Consider the following 18056-nt stretch of genomic DNA (forward strand, 5'->3'; position numbering starts at 1 on the left):
CTTTGCCCTGCAAAGAGCTGTATTCCAAAGACAAAGTTCAAAAGCTCTGTGGAAAGCCATGCATGAGCCTTAGACACCACTGGCGGCCTGTAAGGGGCTACATCTTAATAAACTGGTGGTTCCTGAAGAACATAAACCCCATGAATAGTAGCAAGGCCAACCAAGGAAAGCACAAGCCTACGTCAAGTACTCCACTGAAAGCCTAAACCAAGACATTGCAGCAGCACTGGAGAAGAGTTTGTCGGGAGGAGCAACTGGAACAAATGCTTGGACTGTAGCAATTGACTGGAGGTCGACTGGATTTTAGAAAGGTCACTTTCCCCACAGACCAATTAGTTTTGCAGCACTGTTGTATGAGATGGGTCTAAAATTAGCTTTACAATATATTTCACTTTCCATTTTTTTGAAACACAGGTAAGTAAATCCCTGTGTGGACTTCTCTCAAGAGCATAAGGAAATCCTTTTGGCTGAGACTCTCCATCGTGCCTGGATGTATTTCTAGTGCTCTTTACCTGGCTCACTTTCCTCTTGTGCAGCCCGAAGCATTAATAAAACCTCTCTTCTGACTACTGCTTTTCACTCTTCTGACTTCCTACACAGGGCTACTCTGCACAATGGCCCTTGTTCCCAGCCCTGATCCTTCTCACAGGATCTGGACTAGTCACATCAACTTGCAAAAAAGAGTGACACAGCCAACAAACTTGTTTTTCCTTCTCTGAGGAGGAGGAAGGGAATTACATTTCCAACCGTACTATTCTTTTGTAACTCTGCATTCTACATCATTTTGCCTGGCACCATAAGAAATACAAGTAGAAATGGAGCTATAATGCTGAACAAAACTATACAATGAAAAAGCTGGCAAAAGAAAATAATTATTGCTTTGGTCTTTAGTGCTGTTTTGAGACATCAGGGACAAGGCAAAGAAAAAAAAAAAGGATAAAGGCCCATCTTTAGTTTGGTTTCCTTATAAAATACAGGTACCTTTGATTACAGTTTTAAAGTCAGAATATGTAGAAATTAAGCTTTATTTACATAATCATATCTCCTTGACAAGACTGATGAAACAGAGCACTACATTAAGCATGGAAAGGCAGCCTCCAAAAAGGATGAAATAATTGCGGGGAAGAGCTCCAGTTTGTTCAAGTACCAGTACGGCTTCAATGATATCACTGTGAAATAGCACAACTTCCAAGCTGAGCACAGCTCAGCAGAATTACCTGGTACTCTTGCTCTTTTAAGACTAGTATGGATTAATGAGCAGCAGTTACAGGGGGTAAAAAAAAAAAAAAAAAAAAAAAAAAAAAAACGGAGTAGCCAAGTAACAGCATTATTAAATTTGAAATTAGCCCAGAAAAACATAGAAAGAAAAAACATGAACAAGCAAGAGACAGAAAGGTCTGAGAAGTGCAGCACAAGGTAAGCACACCAAACATTAAGCCTCGGCAATTCTGCTCAGCAGGTGCCACTCCAACAGTGCTCCAAAACCTGTCTGGTAAAGAAACAGCTTTTATTCTGTAATATTATTATGTGTACTAAAGGAAAAAGCTGACTCTTATTTAAATTATTCAAAATTACATTTGAAATTATGGAACCAATTTATATGCCTTCTTTCACCAAGGTTCAATCAGTACTCATTTGCTGTTGGAATTTTCTTTGAAACTATTAACTGATAAAAATCAGATTAAACAAAACTGAAATGTAGTAAACTAATAAATAAGTGCATAATAGAAAATTCTGTTTCTCACAACTTACTCAACCACCACAGACCGATAACTAGCTCGTTCAGAAGTTGAAAAATCTACCAGGAACAAAAGAAACTAGGTAAATGTGGGTTTCTCTTCCAATTTTTTTATATAAACAATGTGTTGAAGGGTGATCTCTAAAATTCTCAAGGATATTTTAAACTGAAAATATGAGTTTCTATTAATAATCAAGTGTTATTTTTCCTTTATTTTATATAAAAGTTTGTTTTAAACAAATACCTTTTAATGATTTTTAAAGTAACGCAGCACATTAAAAATAAATCAAAACATTGATAAATATAATTTAAATATTTTCTACAGTTTATATGGGTTCCAATTTCTATCTAAGTATAGCTGACAAAGTCAGTATCAAATAAAACCATCTAGTAAATAAGAAATATCAGTCATATTGCAATATTAAACATGCAAAAATTTAAACTCAGGAAATTATCATTAACTCCACAAACTTCTTAAATATATAGGTATGCATACAATGCATTCTCTTCGTTAAAAATCTGAATATACTCTGTACAATGACTATTTTGTCTGCTGCTATCAGTAACTAAATGTCACTTACCCGACTGACATCACTGGGAACAGAAAAATCAGTAAGAACTGCAGAAACCAACCAAGATTTAAACTGATTGTTTAAATCAAGTTTTCCTGCCGGCCACTTTTAAAGTCAAATTGATTTAAATCAATTCACCCTCTTCCAACAGCCACAAATTAAAACACTGTTCAATTATACAAACTCTGAAAATGAAGACAGAAAAGGAATTGATAGGTGACTGGTAGACCACTCACTTAAGAGACAGAGGTATAACAAGGTTAAGTGGCTGAAAGCCAAATACATGGATAAATTCAGGGTACAAATAACACAGAGATAAGTGTAATTATAACCACTGGAACAGCTTACCAAAGACAACAGTTGATTCCCCATCACATGAAGGTTTTTCACATTACAACTGTATATTCACAAAATGTTCTAGCTCTAGGAGACCGTGCATGCTTCACGCAGGCCAAGGTGATACTCTATTGATGGCATTATTTAAACTGAATTAATGACCATAATGGTCTTTTCTGATCTTCACATCAATGAATCTACAATTTGACCCCATGCTGAGTTCTTTATTTCTTCTCACTTCACCAGGTCCTGCCCCCACTGAGTATAACTTCATTTGACTTTACATGATGTTCCTTCTGCTACCCACTTAAATGCCACAACCAACTAAAGAACCAGCCATCATCTGAAAACATACTTCGGGGTGGCACTGAACTTGAAATGCAGCTTCAATCTTCAATTAAGACCTCAAATGCACACTTTTCAAAGCCTTTTCACTAAGTCATTGAAGACTTAAACTGTATTTTACACGCTGCTCTATGGGGGGTACCTAACATGTTCTTTAGCCTACAACACAGGGAATTAAATCCCCCTCTCAACACGGGACTTCAAGTTTAGGCAGAAGATGGCTGTACAGAGAGCTAGCAAAGCCTGCATCAGGCCCCAAGAGCAAGGATGACAGCTTTAAAGCAGAACAGCCCAGAGGTACTCCCAAACCACTGAACTAAGAGCCCCATTTCACTCTGGAAGCCTCGTACTAGACAGGTCTCCCAAATACAGGGTTCATATTACAAACCGTGAGAACAAACTGAATTCAGCATTTGTGGCTAAATTCAAATTTGTTCAACCAGGCAGAAATCCTAAAAAGTCTTTGCAGCTTACATGTTGGTTAAATGCAGCTTTGTGGCTTCGCATCTTCTATGGCACTTGCAGCACTGTCAAGATGCTTTTAGGACACAATTCCCGGACTTGACATGGTTCCCAATCCTCAAGCTTCGTAAAAGCTGTGGTCTAGTCATGCAACTTTTAAACTGCAAACACTATAATGTCTGACAAACGCTGACAGGAATTACTGGTTTAGATCGTATCAAATGATTGCTGTAGCATGTGTCTGATTTCTGCTCCCTCCTATAAAAATTACTTTTACAGATTCTTTGACATAGATAAAAATCCCTGGGTTTACTGAATTAGTTTTAACATTGTGTAAAGGCCACTGGCTTCCTCAGCTGGATGGGTTGAAAGCACAACAGTACAAGAAGAAACGTTTTCAAGAAAAAAACAGGTGCAGGAAGGGGAAGAGTAGTTGAAGTTGCTACACTTTTCGTAAAAATGAAGGCAGCTTTAGAATAATCTAGGATCCATAAAATGTGCATGGAAACAACGAATAAAGAAGCTTTTTAATGACAAGCCACTGCTCCATTCAGGTCATTAGCAGGAGGGTTACTGCAAAAGCAAGAGGATGTCTGAGAACAGCACTCCTCACCCAAAAAGAGGCAGGGCAGCGCTGCTGGCCAGAGGCATAAGGCAGCACAATAGCTAAACGCACAGGGATGGGACCGTGCAACATCCACTGCAGTCAGAATTCATCACAAGAAGAAACCTTCTCCTTTTCCTTTAAGTCCTCTTTTTCTTTCCTTTTTTTTTTTTTTTTTTTTTTTAAGGCAAGGAAAAAGACGTGTTAATGAAAGCCATGCATGCATGGAACTTCAATAATATTTAATGGGAAGGATCTGTAGGTACAAGTATTTTTTATTTCTGCTGATGGACTTCAGGCTATGCCCACAGAAGGACTTGGGTACCAAACCGCTAAGCTCCTATTGCTGTCCCTACTGTAGGAAAACACAGCCTAGCTAGGGGTGCATGCTCTCACAACACACAGGGTTAAACACCAAGTAACGAAAGCCACGAGAAAAGCCCACAGAAACTGCTATTCCCTCATCATCATCACCAAATCCTGCAGCGCCAGGAATGCTTCTCCCAGGATTTCAGCACAGCAGGTCACCTCTCACCTATCTTTAAACAAGTACAGTGCACGCATCTACATATGAGCTAAATATCTCAGATTTCCTCTACTGTCAGCCAACGGAGAGTTTTTCTGATGGTCTTTTGACCACGAGAATGATTCTGGTGTCGTGATTTTAGTACACACCTCTGAGGCAAGGATGAGCCAGGCTCCTTTTCTGGGGAAAGGAATTGACTTTATTCAAGCTATCCACCAGAACTGACTTAAGCAAGTGTCTGTGATTGCTATGCATAGACTCAAGCCTCCCATCCCCACCCAGCCCACATGCTTTTTTAGCATTGCAATGAAGAAGAAATATTGTCTTCCTAAATCCAGCAATATGGGAAATCTAAAGGAGAGCACATCTCCAGTAAGCACAAAATAAATCTATCTTGGATACTAGCAGGGATGTAAAGAAGAAAAAAAAAAGAAAAGAAAAAAAAAAAAAAAAAACAAAACAAAAAAAAAAGAGTACTGAATCTCTTTATATTTTTCAATTTGCGCTATGTTTATATTTAGTTGTTTGATGTGACTATTGTAAACTTTATCCCAATAGCCACAACCAAAAATTACAAACCTATCACCTTCTCAAGACAGAAGGTCCATATTAATCAATACATACTCTTTAGACAAATATCAAAGACATTTTAGCAAAACATTGATTTAGCTGAATATAGATCTGGAAAGTAAAAGTGAAAATGGTAACACTTTTTGAGATAGCAGCCACCAAATCTGCCTGCTAGCTAGACTGAGTTTGCATGCTTTCCCTTTCAGAAGGGGAAAAATAACACACGCAGTTGATTTTTTTTCTTATAAAATTCTGCAGGGCATTGTCTATACAGAAGATTTCCTTGGTTAGATGGAACCTGTGAATAATTAAGTCACCTTGTAACTGTTACGGATCTATAGAAACTGGAAAGGAATGTTTTTCCCCACCTTTGTGGTTTTTTTAGTTTTGGTTTGTTGGTTTTTGTGTTGTATTTTTTTTTTAATGGAAAACTTCATTTCCCTCATTTTTTGCAACTGAAAGATTTGCTGAAAAAGAAACTGGAAGAGCTCCAACTACTGTCCCAACACTTAAAGAGATTTTAAAGTGTCATCAATCACAGCTCTTTACATGTTCTTGTAGAGCACTGCCAATCCATACTTAAGAATAACTAAAAACTGTTTTAGGCCAGTACTGCACACTCAAAATAAAGACAGATTAAAAAAAAAAAAAAAAAAAAGAAGAAAAAAAAAAGAGTATTTCCATATCATTCTGATATCAGGACACATCAAGACAACAGTCACAGTTACTCTTTAAAATTCATGTTACAAATTTCTAATATCCATTCCATTTCACAAACTTCAATCATTTCAGCTGAAATTCTCAGCGACCGCTTCTGCAAAATTTGATTTCAAAGTTTTGGAGACCACACCGGTCACTTCTGACAATTTTAGTAGCAGACAAAAAAGTAAAACATAATTCAGAACATTTTGTTTGGAAAGGTTCTTCCCCAGGGATCCACAGAAAAGACAGAAACTTCTGGGGTTAGATAGTTGCCTTTACCCATGTCAATGCCAGTCTGGCAAGACTTGAAGAAAATACCTGAGAATAACAGTTCACCCATGCTCAGGAGAGTTTCCAGAGCTCGCTGGTAGCACCTCCAACTCTGCTAACGGACCTGAACTTCTTTCCAGCTGGCCTGAGCTCTCTTCACATCCCCTGCACCGACCTGTCCAGCCCACATCACACTGTGCTTCCCGCATTGCCATCAGGGACCTGTAAGGCTCCTGAAAAAGAGATGCAACACCACTACCAGCAAAGCCCTTCTTGGCCAAGGCAGAGAAAGAGAAACCATTTCGGTATAGTCAGCAGGAGGATCAGCATTAGTATGCACAACCTTGTAGTCTTTGCAGCTCCGACCACTAGACAACACCCCACACTAATTAGGAATTGGGGTCACTGCTTACCACCTTACACAGAGGGTAACAAAGTGGTTGTTCTAGGTGACATCTGACAAAACTGAGACCAGAACTCAGGTCTCCTGACATGATACATCATCTGATTAATTATCCCCTTTGCAGCACTGATGTCCAAGGTCACGCATTTGATTGTTCCACGTTTAAACAACGAGAACACGCTTGCCCCACAGCCAGGAACAAAGCTCAGGATTTTTGAGTCCCATCATTACTCTGCTTTGTAGCAAATACTGTGCCAGCCATTAGCAAAGAGCGCATTTCATTCCAGTCCTGGAGGCTGGTTCACAGAGAGGACAAAAGCTTGCTACTGCTAACCAGACATTCCTTAACTCAAGTGGTGCTGGTCTGCACTGCAGCTCCAAGGCCTGCCAACATCAGCGCTACCAGCAAGCCGCAAGAGGATAATCATCATTGCACATGAGGGCATTTGTTTCAAGGGGAGGGGGGAATACTCTATCAACAAATAAACAAACCAGGAGATTTAAAAAAAAAAAATACAGACATTGCTTGGACTGCATTCAGAGGGTAGGATATGCCACTGTGCAATGGTCTTGGCAAACTTTATTCAGTATGACTGAGCATATACTTTTAATAGTCTTTAATCATGGGATCTCCCTTGACCCTCACACACACAATTTTAGTTCTGATATGCCTCAGCTTTTTCATCTTTGTGATTTCACTGAACTTTAAAAATATTCTAAAAGAGGGAAAAAAAAAAAAAAAAAAGGAATAATCAGCAAGCCAACACCTAGACAAGTCCTACCCTCGTACCTGCAGCTTAAGGAGCGGCACTGACACAAGAGCTGATGTGCACAGATGTGGAATACATGAAGAAACGTTGTCAGTGTGAAGCATACAGTCCCTGAATATATTTCATGTGACTTCATATATTGACTCCCAAGTTTTAACATAATTTCAGTTGAGAAACAATGGGATGGCTCATGCTACCATCCCTTCCCAAAAATGCAGGAAATGACAGAAATAGTTATAGGACCAAGGCACACCATAATTTAAAGTTGTCTTCTCCAAATCAAAACACATCATTCTACAGTAGACATAAATGCATAAAATATTTGTATATTATAATTTGATTTTGGTTTAGACCAAAGTCTAGACCACATTTTCTGATTAATACCATAAGAATACTTGAGAGTCCACACAAGCTCAGTGTTACATACAGTGTAGACATAATGACTTTTTGGCAATGCCACATTATTTTTTTTTCTCCCTTCTGTCTCTCCGTATTATTTTAAGAATTCCCTGACGGCAAAAGGTAAATAAAACTAATTAAAGAATACTCTACCACTTTTGTATTGTAGTTACTGCTTGGGAACAAACACGAGTGCATACCCTCAGAATAAACTTCAAACATACCAGTCACACCAAACTTTACAAAAACACAGGAAAGCTCACAGATTTTAGAGCACCAAGTCTAAGCAGACCTTCTGCACAGAAAGAGCTTCCAAATGCCAACACCAATTTTTGTTTTCTGAAAATATACACAAATAAACCAAACTAGTGCACAACTATTCTCACATTGGTCCTTTGCAACAGTGCCACAGTCAACGCTCCAGTCAAGTCTGTCAACGTAGCTCTATGCCTAGCTATAAACTAATACAATCATTTTGACACTGAATCCTCAAATGTAACACTTGGTTGGGTTTTTTTGTATTTAGTACCAACTTCAAAAAAAAAGTATCATTCATTCAGTAAAAGCAAGAGGACTGTCTAAAGTTCAGTTGTTGAACACAGGGTAAGGTTACATGGAGCTTTTTCCACTGATGAACAATGTTCAAAGTGACCTTAGTACTACAATGCAAAAGTATTTCTCTTCTCTAGCATAAGCATGTATTTAATTTTTAAAATATTAATGTCTTTTTCACTGCACAGGGAGTGTAGTCATTTCATGCTTTCATGTTTGCACTTCCAAAACTCAAAATCTGTCTTACAGATACAACACAGCACACCTTGCACAGAAAGAAAAGAACAGCCACAGCCTGACTGCTCAATACTTTTCTTTACATCTCACTTTGAAACAGCATACTCATTGTATGTTTCCCTCTTAGCCTGGGAAAGTGAGCATGCTTGTGTTTGCAGCTCCTCCTCTTTCAAAGACGCACAGCTGCAGCTGTAGTAAACAACCACTAGTCAAGAGCTGAGAAGGTCAAAGTCTCAGTGCTGCATCCATTTCAGCTTTTCTAAAAATGAAATTTCCATTTCAATAAATTAATTTTTTTGTTTCATTTTGTAGTTACGTCAAGGAAAGGCACACCACAGTCATGCTCCAACAAAATAAATCAAGCCACAATACTTAAAAGCCACAAGCAAAACACTTCAATAAAAATATTTCACTAGCTTTATTAATATACAAACACCTCATTCAGTGTCTGATAGTTTACTTGATTTAAAGACTTGGTGAAAACCCACCTGTTACACAATGCAAATGACACTGACTGAAGGAACGAGCAAGGAGGTTGACCAACCTGAAACGTGGCGCCAATGGGTGCACAAGGCTCACGAAGGTGATCCAGCAGCCTGAAGCACAGAGGCTACAGCTTTGAGAAGGCTAGCATAAGCGGATATCATCCACCCAGCAATGAGAAAAGGCACACGCCTTCCCTTTGAACCACCCAAAAGTTAAACAATAGAACACCCTTCTAGAGCTGAAACCTGCACCGTATCACAGAGCTTTGGCAATCCCACAGCGCAGGAGAGAGCTCCCCAAGCACCTGGGAGAGGCACTGGCCATTCCCCTCAAAAACATGGCCTGTATTTCTACTTGGATATGGTGGGTACTGTCACACACCACCTTGGTTTGGGTGAAGAGAAAGACAGTTGCTATCATGGGGCTTTGCAGCCCAAGCCCTTCACTGACCCCAGTCCACCACCTCCTGGGGGAAGAGCAGCTGGTTTACCCCACTGCATTTCAGCCTCCCCTTGGCAGAGGTAAAACTCTGCTCACGCATGTTCAGGTCTGGCCCATCCCAACAGAAACAGCTGGCAAAGAACTCTGCTATTAGCCTGTCCTGGAATCTTCAAGTTTATTTTTAAAAGTTGTTACACACAATTTTCTTGGGTTCTCAGGGGCCCTTCCAGCAAAGATTTTTCTACAAGAGAACGCAGGAAGGCCTGGAAATATTAACATTAAGTATTGCTGTGGAAAAAAAATAATTAGAAATACCTCATTTCCCATCCCCCTTCTTTACATGTCTGGTATTACCTCACTATCAGATGCAGAGACCAAACTATCTCCCACATCCTAAACTCCTTCCCAGCCAGCCCCTCCAGCATACACGCAATCACTCATCAAACGCCCCATGGCATACCTCCTCCTCAAAAAGCCTCTTTATTCCCACAGCTGGGGGATAAAAGAAAAAAAATATGTTTTTTCACAGCCCTCTTTCTTTAAATGCTACTGACTCCTCCATGAACTTGGGGGGGGGGGGGGGGGGGGGAGGGGAGGGGGAGGGGGGAGCGCAAGCCACCTTGTAAAGCTGCCGGTATCCTAATGACAAGATTTGCCTAAAGAAAGGTGCTCCCACACTGCCCTCCCCGACACCACCACACCCCCCCCCCCCGAGTTCCAGGTACCAGACACAAGAAAAGAAAGGAGGGAGAAAAATAATAAAAGGGGAAAAATAAAAAAAAAAAAGGAGAGAGGAAAAAAAAAAAAAAAAAAGAAGGAAAATACCACCACTGTTGTTCCGGATGCAGCAGGGGCAAGCGGGTAGGTGTGCTGGCCCGGGGAGGGGTGCGCATGGGTGCTGCTCCCCAGCCACCAAGGGGGTGATGTCATCCCACCAGGCTCCAGCCTGGGCACCTGCCGGCAGCATAGCGGTGGCAGCTCCGACCGGCTGCCAAAGCCTCAAGCGGCACAGGGAGGGGAAAAAAATTAAAAGCATTACAAAAAAAAAAAAAAAATCCACATGCAACGTTTCCTTCACTATCTGTGGTCTGTTTGTGTCGATAGGTGACATGCAAGCTTGCAGGCAACGGTTTCAAGTTGATTACGTCCCGCTTGAAAGATATTCCCCCTCCCCCAGCACAAATATATTAAAAAAAAAAAAAAAAGCAGACTCGGTTTATGCAGCATTACGTCATTAATAAAATGCTCCTATCGCCCCATCTGTGACCTATTCGGCACAGTTACTAATCCCACGCTAAGACCACTTTGCTGTTCCTGTACATTTCAGAGTTGTAGACCAACCAGAAAGCAGAAAATGGAGCCCATATGCCAGCGCTATATAAAGCAGCCTCACAAAGTTGCAGCGAATATGTACCTGCCGTGCAAGACAAAAAGGGGAAAGCAAAAAAAACCCAAACAAATGAGGGGAGAAGGATACCATTTATTTCCCGACAGATAAATTGAAAAAAAAATAAATTGGTTTACTTACTTATTCAAGGGGAGGGGGAGTGCCAAAAGCTAGCAGGATTTCACAAGCTTGATATAAAACCCGATGCAAGTGAACTTCTCTTTGGTGCCTCCTATCAAACTGCTCGTACCTGCTCCTTAAGCGCGTAACCCATCCTATTCTCCACAGAAGCCCGTTTGCAGGAGGGAACACCACGCCAAGATCCAGAAAAAAAACCCACTGTCTGGAGCGGAGCATCACATCGCTGCAAACCGGGGGGGGCAGAATACAAAATAACCCATCTGGTTGCTCCTAAATAACCCATCTGGTTGCTCCCATCCGCCTCCCCCAAAACCCTGTGGTGAGGGATTTTGGGGGAGGCGGGCAGGAGCCCAGATTTCCTCCCCGTGCGCCTCCCTGGCGCACCAGCAGCAGAAGGCTCCGGTGGGCTTCGCGGGGGGATGCCATGGGGCACGCATCTCCCGCGGCCTCCGGGCACACGCTTTTAACGCAAATACCAGCGGTTTGCTCCCCAGGCAACGCCAGCCGACTTCTGAAAGAGCAAGGATTTATTTTATAGAAGATAATTATCTTTGTAGAAGGTAATACAGCGTTACACTCCGATTTTTATTCTCCCCCCCCCCTACAGCGTTACACTCCGGGCTTTTTTCCCCCGTACAGCGTTACACGCCCTTTTTTCTTTTTTTAATACTTTCAAAAAATATTTTTTTAGTATTTATTTTATATATTATTTTTTCCCCACCCCCCACCGGCGCCGGGCACGGCGGCCGCCCGCACCCCAGCCCGGGGACGGCAGCACAAAGGGCCGGGCGCTCCAGCCCATCACTCCTCCCTTAGCGCTTTTTATTTTTTCCCCCGCTTTTTTCACCACCCCACAGCTTCAGCGGGAAAGTTGAGGGAAAAGTTCGAGCCGGCGGCGGGGGCGGCCCCCAGCACCCAGCACACACAGAGCCCCCCCCCCGGCATCGCCGCCGCCGGGGCACCGGGAGGGCGGGAGGGCGGGAGGGAGGGAGGGAGGGCACCGCCGTTAACCCCCGGCTCGCCCCGGCGGCGGAGCCCGCTCCGGCGTCGCTGGGGGAAGGGGAGGGCGCCCTGCCCCCGCTTTGCTTTAGGATTATTTAACTTCAGCATAAGGAGCGATTTATTTTTTTTTTAATAGCTGACTGGGACAGCAGCCGCCAAACCCACAGACGTTAGCCGTTTATCCTGGTAAGAAAGGGAATCGGCACAGACCTGAGCAGCAGCGGAGAGCAGGAGGAACTGTTTCCTTCCCCTGACACAGGGTCCCCGCTCCCTGCTGCCCGTCCGCCCGCCCCGCGCTGCCCGGGCACCGCCGCACGCTCGCTCGCACGGGGCACCGGCGGCCGGGCTCGCCGCCGTCCCCGGGAAATGAATGGGGGCAGCCCGGGGAACCGCGGCGCTCGCCGCCGACTTACCCGCGTCACATGATGAGCCGGGGGCAGGGTGGGCCGGGGGTGGAGGCTCCCGGCGCCGCCTCGCCTCACGGTGGGGTCGCCGCCGCGACAGCCCCGCCGGCCGCTCAGACAAAGGGCCCGGTCCGGACCGGTATCCCCCTCCCCAGCTCCCGGCCCCTGCTCCGGCCGCGGCGGGCGCCGGTGGCGTCGCTGGCATGCGGCGCGTCCCCGCCCCCACCGGCAGCCGGGCGGGGGGAGGGGAGGGGCCGCGCCCCCGCCCCCCGGCCGCCCCGGCGCCCGGTGCGCCGCCCGCCCCGCCCCGCCCCGGAGGGGTGGGGACGGGAACGCCCGGCCCCGGCCCCGGCCCCGGGGAGGCAAGGCGGCGGGGCGCCGAGGGGAGGTGCGGGGCGGCGGGGCCTCCGGGGGCGCTGCGGGGAGGGGCAGGGCGGGCCGGCAGCGGGGGCGCCGGGGGGAGGCCCGGGGCGGGACAGGTTAACGGGGCGCCGAGGGAGGCTCGGCGAGGGGCGGGGCGATGGGGGAGGCCCGGAGGGGGCACGGGGCAGAGCGGGCGCTGAGGGGCGGCCCGGGGGGGCGGGGCGCTGCGGGGAGCCCCGGGGGACGCGGACACGCGGGGCGCGGTGGTGGCACTGAGGGGCCGCCGGGGGGGACGTGGCGTCGACGACACTGACGGGCGTCCCGGGGGGGGGAGAACCGCGCCCGGGGCGCTGAGGGGAGGCGCGGGGCGCCCCGGGGAGGGGGGAGCGAGGGGCGGGCGGCGCCGTCCCAGGGCGGCGGGGCGCGGGAGGCCGAGCGGCGGGGGCCGCCTGCGCGCAGCTGCGGATCCCGGCTGGCCGCGCCGGGCCTGGCAGCTACCTGCCGGGGCTGAGCGCCGCTGACCCCGCGCGGCTGGGCTGGGCCGGGCCGGGCTGGGCTGGGCTGGGCTGTTCTTCACACAGGCACTGCAGCTGGCGGGGAGTCGGTGAGGTGGTATTTTGGGGTGGAGGTCAGCGCGTGTGGCTGAGTTGCGCCTCTGCAAACGGAGAACTCCCTTTATGGGGAGATTTTTCATGCGTAGGGGCTGCGAGATACAAGGTTGTAAAGGCTTTAATAACAACGTACAGAGAAACAGGTTACAAATTCTTAAAGTTTGTTAAAAACATAAACTGTTCTACACAGTTGTTTTTAGAGAAGAACTTTTAAAACTTTCGGAACAAAAAGATAAATCCTGAGAGTTGGCATTGAAGAAGGAAATCTGTTTTCTTTCAAAAGCATTCTTATACGTATGTGTTCACACTGTAAAATATTTTGGTGGGAAGGTCCTGGCCCACGCCTGACCAGTGTCAAAGCTATTACAGATTACCTCGGGATTCCCCTGCCTTGGAGAGCCACTTGTTAACCTAGAGCTGATGTGGCTCCTTTCTGCCTCCTCCGCTATGGGCATGGAGTGCAGGTAAGCTTTGACCAGTCCTGGCTGCTAAGACAGTTTCTGGGCAATGTTCGAAGGGGATTCAATTTAAGGAAGCTTAGCAGACTTGTGAATAGTCAGGGTGCCATGCTGGACCCTGGCAAAAGCTGTGGTCAGAGCAGGTAGGAAATGTGAAGTTCTTCATGTGTCCCCACCCCTCGTCCTCCTCAAATTCAAGCTCAGCTCAGCTGCTCCAGAGGATCCCATTCATAACAATATTATTTGGTAAATAAAGTGCAAAAAGAGAGATGCCTTGCCTAGTATGTTGGGCCAGGGTGTGAGTGTGTTTGTAAAAGCCTGTATAGCTAGCGTATTTGCACAGAAAGCCAGGCTGAGCTCAGGTAAATAATTACTGCTAAAATGCTATTACTTTCGGTAAATACAAACTAATGTTTGCTGCTCCACGTAGTATTTACCGAGGAAGCCAAAAGAACCAGAACTGATGTTTGTTTCCTTAGAGGATTTCAATGCAACTGCCTGAAATACATCGATGCATTGCTTCGTATGTTCTCGCTGTAAATGGTCCTCTGCCACCTTTTGGCATAAACAGTTTAGGTAATATAACCCCCTCACTATTTGTCCCTGCATCTTACCTCTATTTCCACAAGGTTAAAAAAAAAGAAAGAAAAAAAAAAAAGGCAGAATAGCAATAGCAAATAAACGTTAAAATGGATATAAACAGAAGTCTACCTCACAGTCTATGTAAATATATGCCTGCACAAGCTATAAAGGGGATTAGGCACAATTTGCTATTATAATTTTGCCTCTAGTGTAATAATTTCCTTTCAACAAAAGTGAGCACAGAGTTAAAATACAGTCTAATGAACCAAGCAACGCACTTCCTCATGTTATTACTTTAGATACAGAACCAGTTCCAACAACTGTAAGTTTCATACGTGATGCATGGAATTTTCAGAAGATTTTACCCAAGTCAAAAGTTAATGTTGTAACACTTCTTTTAAACGATAAAATATGCAATCCCATTGGAAGCAGGCTGCTGTAGACCACCACTGGAAACATTCCCTGAATAGATGTGTAGCATATATTCAGATTTATCAATAACAAATAAGAGTATTAATATTCATCCCTCTTAACCACTTGGAACAGGGAGCAACGATTTCCTAGCACCGAGTGTTCTGCAGAGAAAAACTGGTTTCTACCTACAGAGGTTAAAGGATTAATGAATACTTGGCACATGAAAAATTAATAGTGGTAGCAGGAAGAAGATTGCATGTAGAGAGTGTGATAAGGTGCGTAACAGAGAAACATCATGTTACACAGGTTGCCGTGCCCCGAGAAGCAGATGAAGCTCATTTCCATTGAATTTCAGATAAAATGTTTAAAACCATCAATATTTATTTTGTCATACTTCAAAATATTTTATTCATTTATCTACTATATCTAAGGAATAATCTAGAAGAGGGGTTGGCTGACTGACATTTGGTGATAAAAATTGTTCTCCATGAGCTTCATTATGTGCTATGTTGGCTGTTTACATGGTCTATTGCCTGCTACTAAGAACTATTACCCACATGCATGAATTTGTAGGGCAGTATCTAAAGCAAAAAATGCGTAGCTACATTCGCAGGAGAAATGTATTACATGATTATATATCAATAGATTGATACAGAAGTAGGGATATTACACATTAGTATTTGATGTATATCACAGATTTATAGGGAAATGTAGTTCTCAATCACATGCTTTTATGGAAAACCTGTCCTACTAAATCACTCTCTTGGCTCACTCCATATACCTGACCCCTCTCTTTCCACTCCCATCTAGCTTAAAAAAGCTGAGCATACATAATCCATTTGAGAATGTGCTGGCTTACATTTTAACGCAGAAATACTTTGAAAACATTTAGTATTTCTAAACATATGGAAAGTTCTTTTTTTTTTCTTCATTTTTTTCTTAAAAGAAGTAACTTTAATCACATTTCCTATTAATCAATGAGACTTTTCAACATGCCATTTTTCCAGAAACAAAAGTCTTAAATTTTGAAATGGGAACGTTAATGGTATATAGCCATATACAATTTCTGAAAACAGAATAACATAGCTTTGGAAGCCAGGAGAACAAATCGGGAGAACAAAACCCAAAACAACCGTGGTTGGTTACTTTTTCAGAAGCTCAACGTGTGTGTTGATGTGTGTACTTTAGACTTTTTCTGTAATCCTCCACCTCTGCCACATTGCCTACAAAGCAGTACTACTGATTCACTGTTACTGAGTCCCAATCACTTGTCAATCCAGTCTTGCTGTAGCTGTTCTTTTCCAAAAACTTACCAAAAAAGAACATCCTATAAAATCTCCCCATAATGTTCCTCAGCCTTTCACCTCTCCTATGTTTGTTGTCCACTGATACAGAATTTTCTTCACCATTCTTCCCCAATATCCGTTGTCTTATTTGCATTTTGTCTTAGATCCTAATCTGGCAAATGTGCAACAAAATAATGCTTTTGAAAGCAATTTAGCAACTTCTGCCTTTAACTTAATCATGTTTTAAGGCTTGGTTTGTTTGTTTGGGTTTTTTTAAATTACAATAATCAATAATTTTTCAAAATGGGGAATGGCATCACCAGCAGAGAGCATGCTGGAACATCAGAACAAAAGAAAACAGAAAATCAATAGCATATTTTAACAATGCAAGCCTGAAACACATAAAAATACATCTGAAATAAATCAGTAATGTGCTGAATATTGAGAGATTTTGTCATTTAAATTAACTCCAGTTATTAAAAATTCACTCTTACGTTGTCTATTGTTTATTCCATTTCAGCTTGTTTTTTCAATTTTCTAACCCAAATAAACTATAAAAAAAAAAAAAATCAACCTTACTATCCAAAAGAGAAACTACATGCATTTTTAGTTGGGATGCACAGTTAGACAAAAGCTTTAACAAATTACATGATATATTTTAGAAGACAGATTGTGTTCATTTGCTGAACTTAGGGAAACCTTTGGGTTGACAGATAATCAATTCAAATACCTGGAATTGAGGGATTGTGTTACTAATTCCTTTCACAAGCCTTGCCTTCTGGATACAGGCAAATAAAAGGATTTTCTTTGCCAAGGAGTTGACCACGTCAGCAAATACAGCCTTTTGGGCATGGCTGCTGTCTTGCAATCCAGCCTGTGATCATCTGCCAAGTGCTTCCTCCACTCCTCCACTCAAACTGGTGTTAAGCTTAACATGAATGTGTGGGCCTTGCCCCTTCATGAAACAGCCACCATCAAGCATGTGGTTGCAGACTTTTTGGAGCAATGATGTCAGCTTCTGTTTCTTTGAATTTATTTACAAAGTATTTTAACATGCATGGCACTCCGCCAACAAATGCTAGGGTTTATAGTCGACTTCTAGGTGGCCATTAACCAAAATGGTCAATCTAAAACGTGGAAGTACAACTAACAAGTAGCGCTGTCGTATTTCACGTGACTCGTTCAAACATCAGCAGTAATATGCCTTGGGTATGAACATCAGAGCTTTTGTACACCACATTTGTGTGTTTCCTGTGCTTTGTGTGAGCCAATTGTTCATTCTTAGATTATCAGGAAATCATCTTCCCTACATTCCACTCTCCTTAAAAAAATACTCAACAAAACCAACCAAGCTTGGTGCATAAATGGCAGTGTTAGTGTACACAACGCAGACTCTTTGACACAATAAAGTATATAATGGAGAATAGTTCAGTTACACTGCCGAAAAGAGGAGAATTGTAATGTAATAGGTGCATGATTTTCTCCAGGGACAGAGAACAAAATATTCAATTTGCCAGATTTAGACTAACAACGTTGCCAAGACACATATTCTAGGAAAGTGGGGCCATGCAGTATTAATGCTTCACTCCCTCAATCCGAAAGCTCTCTGCTCTTTCTATAACCTTGGATTGAGATCATGCACTTTTTTTTTATTTTTTATTTTAAACTTGCCTTCTTTTAGCAAGAACCCTTGAAGGGTTATGATCTTACTTAAGAGGCAGAACAGGAGGGACATTTCCCTATTTAGTATAATCTGACACTGACAAAAGTTAATAGGGAGTAGCATATCATGAAGGAACATGTTCTGGGAAAGAAGGAGGTTTTGGGTTTTGCATCTCTCCAATGTTTGGTTAATAGTTTTGTAAGAAAAAAAAAATACGACAAGCACTTCCTGGCTCTGGACACCATGTCAATTCAACGTCCAGAAACAGAACGAGTTGCTCTGGATTTTCATTTTTAAACTCTGTAGCTGAATTTATGGACCTAAACGTTACC

The 18056-nt window shown here is 43.3% G+C and overlaps 1 protein-coding gene and 1 long non-coding RNA gene across 9 annotated transcripts in view; one reads left to right on the top strand and one right to left on the bottom strand.

Annotated features, from left to right (window-relative positions):
* KLF12 (KLF transcription factor 12) overlaps positions 1 to 12495 on the bottom strand; it is a 279952-nt gene extending 267457 nt beyond the window's left edge. For 2 of the 7 annotated variants that reach the window (XM_080374430.1, XM_080374423.1), the window contains exon 1: positions 12357 to 12495. The gene's annotated coding sequence lies outside the window, so the exon portion shown is untranslated. Of the gene's footprint in view, positions 1 to 10238; positions 10412 to 10941; positions 11165 to 12153 lie in introns of those variants that run through there. The other 5 variants (XM_080374427.1, XM_080374429.1, XM_080374426.1 and 2 more) reach the window with 5 other exon arrangements.
* Positions 11173 to 18056, top strand: part of LOC308058528 — a 51601-nt gene continuing 44717 nt past the window's right edge. For both annotated transcript variants that reach the window (XR_013925858.1, XR_013925859.1), the window contains exon 1: positions 11173 to 12129. This is a non-coding gene — a long non-coding RNA (uncharacterized lncRNA). The remainder of the gene's footprint in view (positions 12130 to 18056) is intronic.

This window comes from Falco punctatus (genome assembly GCF_963210335.1).
Source record: "Falco punctatus genome assembly, chromosome: 2".
Lineage (NCBI taxonomy): Eukaryota > Metazoa > Chordata > Aves > Falconiformes > Falconidae > Falco > Falco punctatus.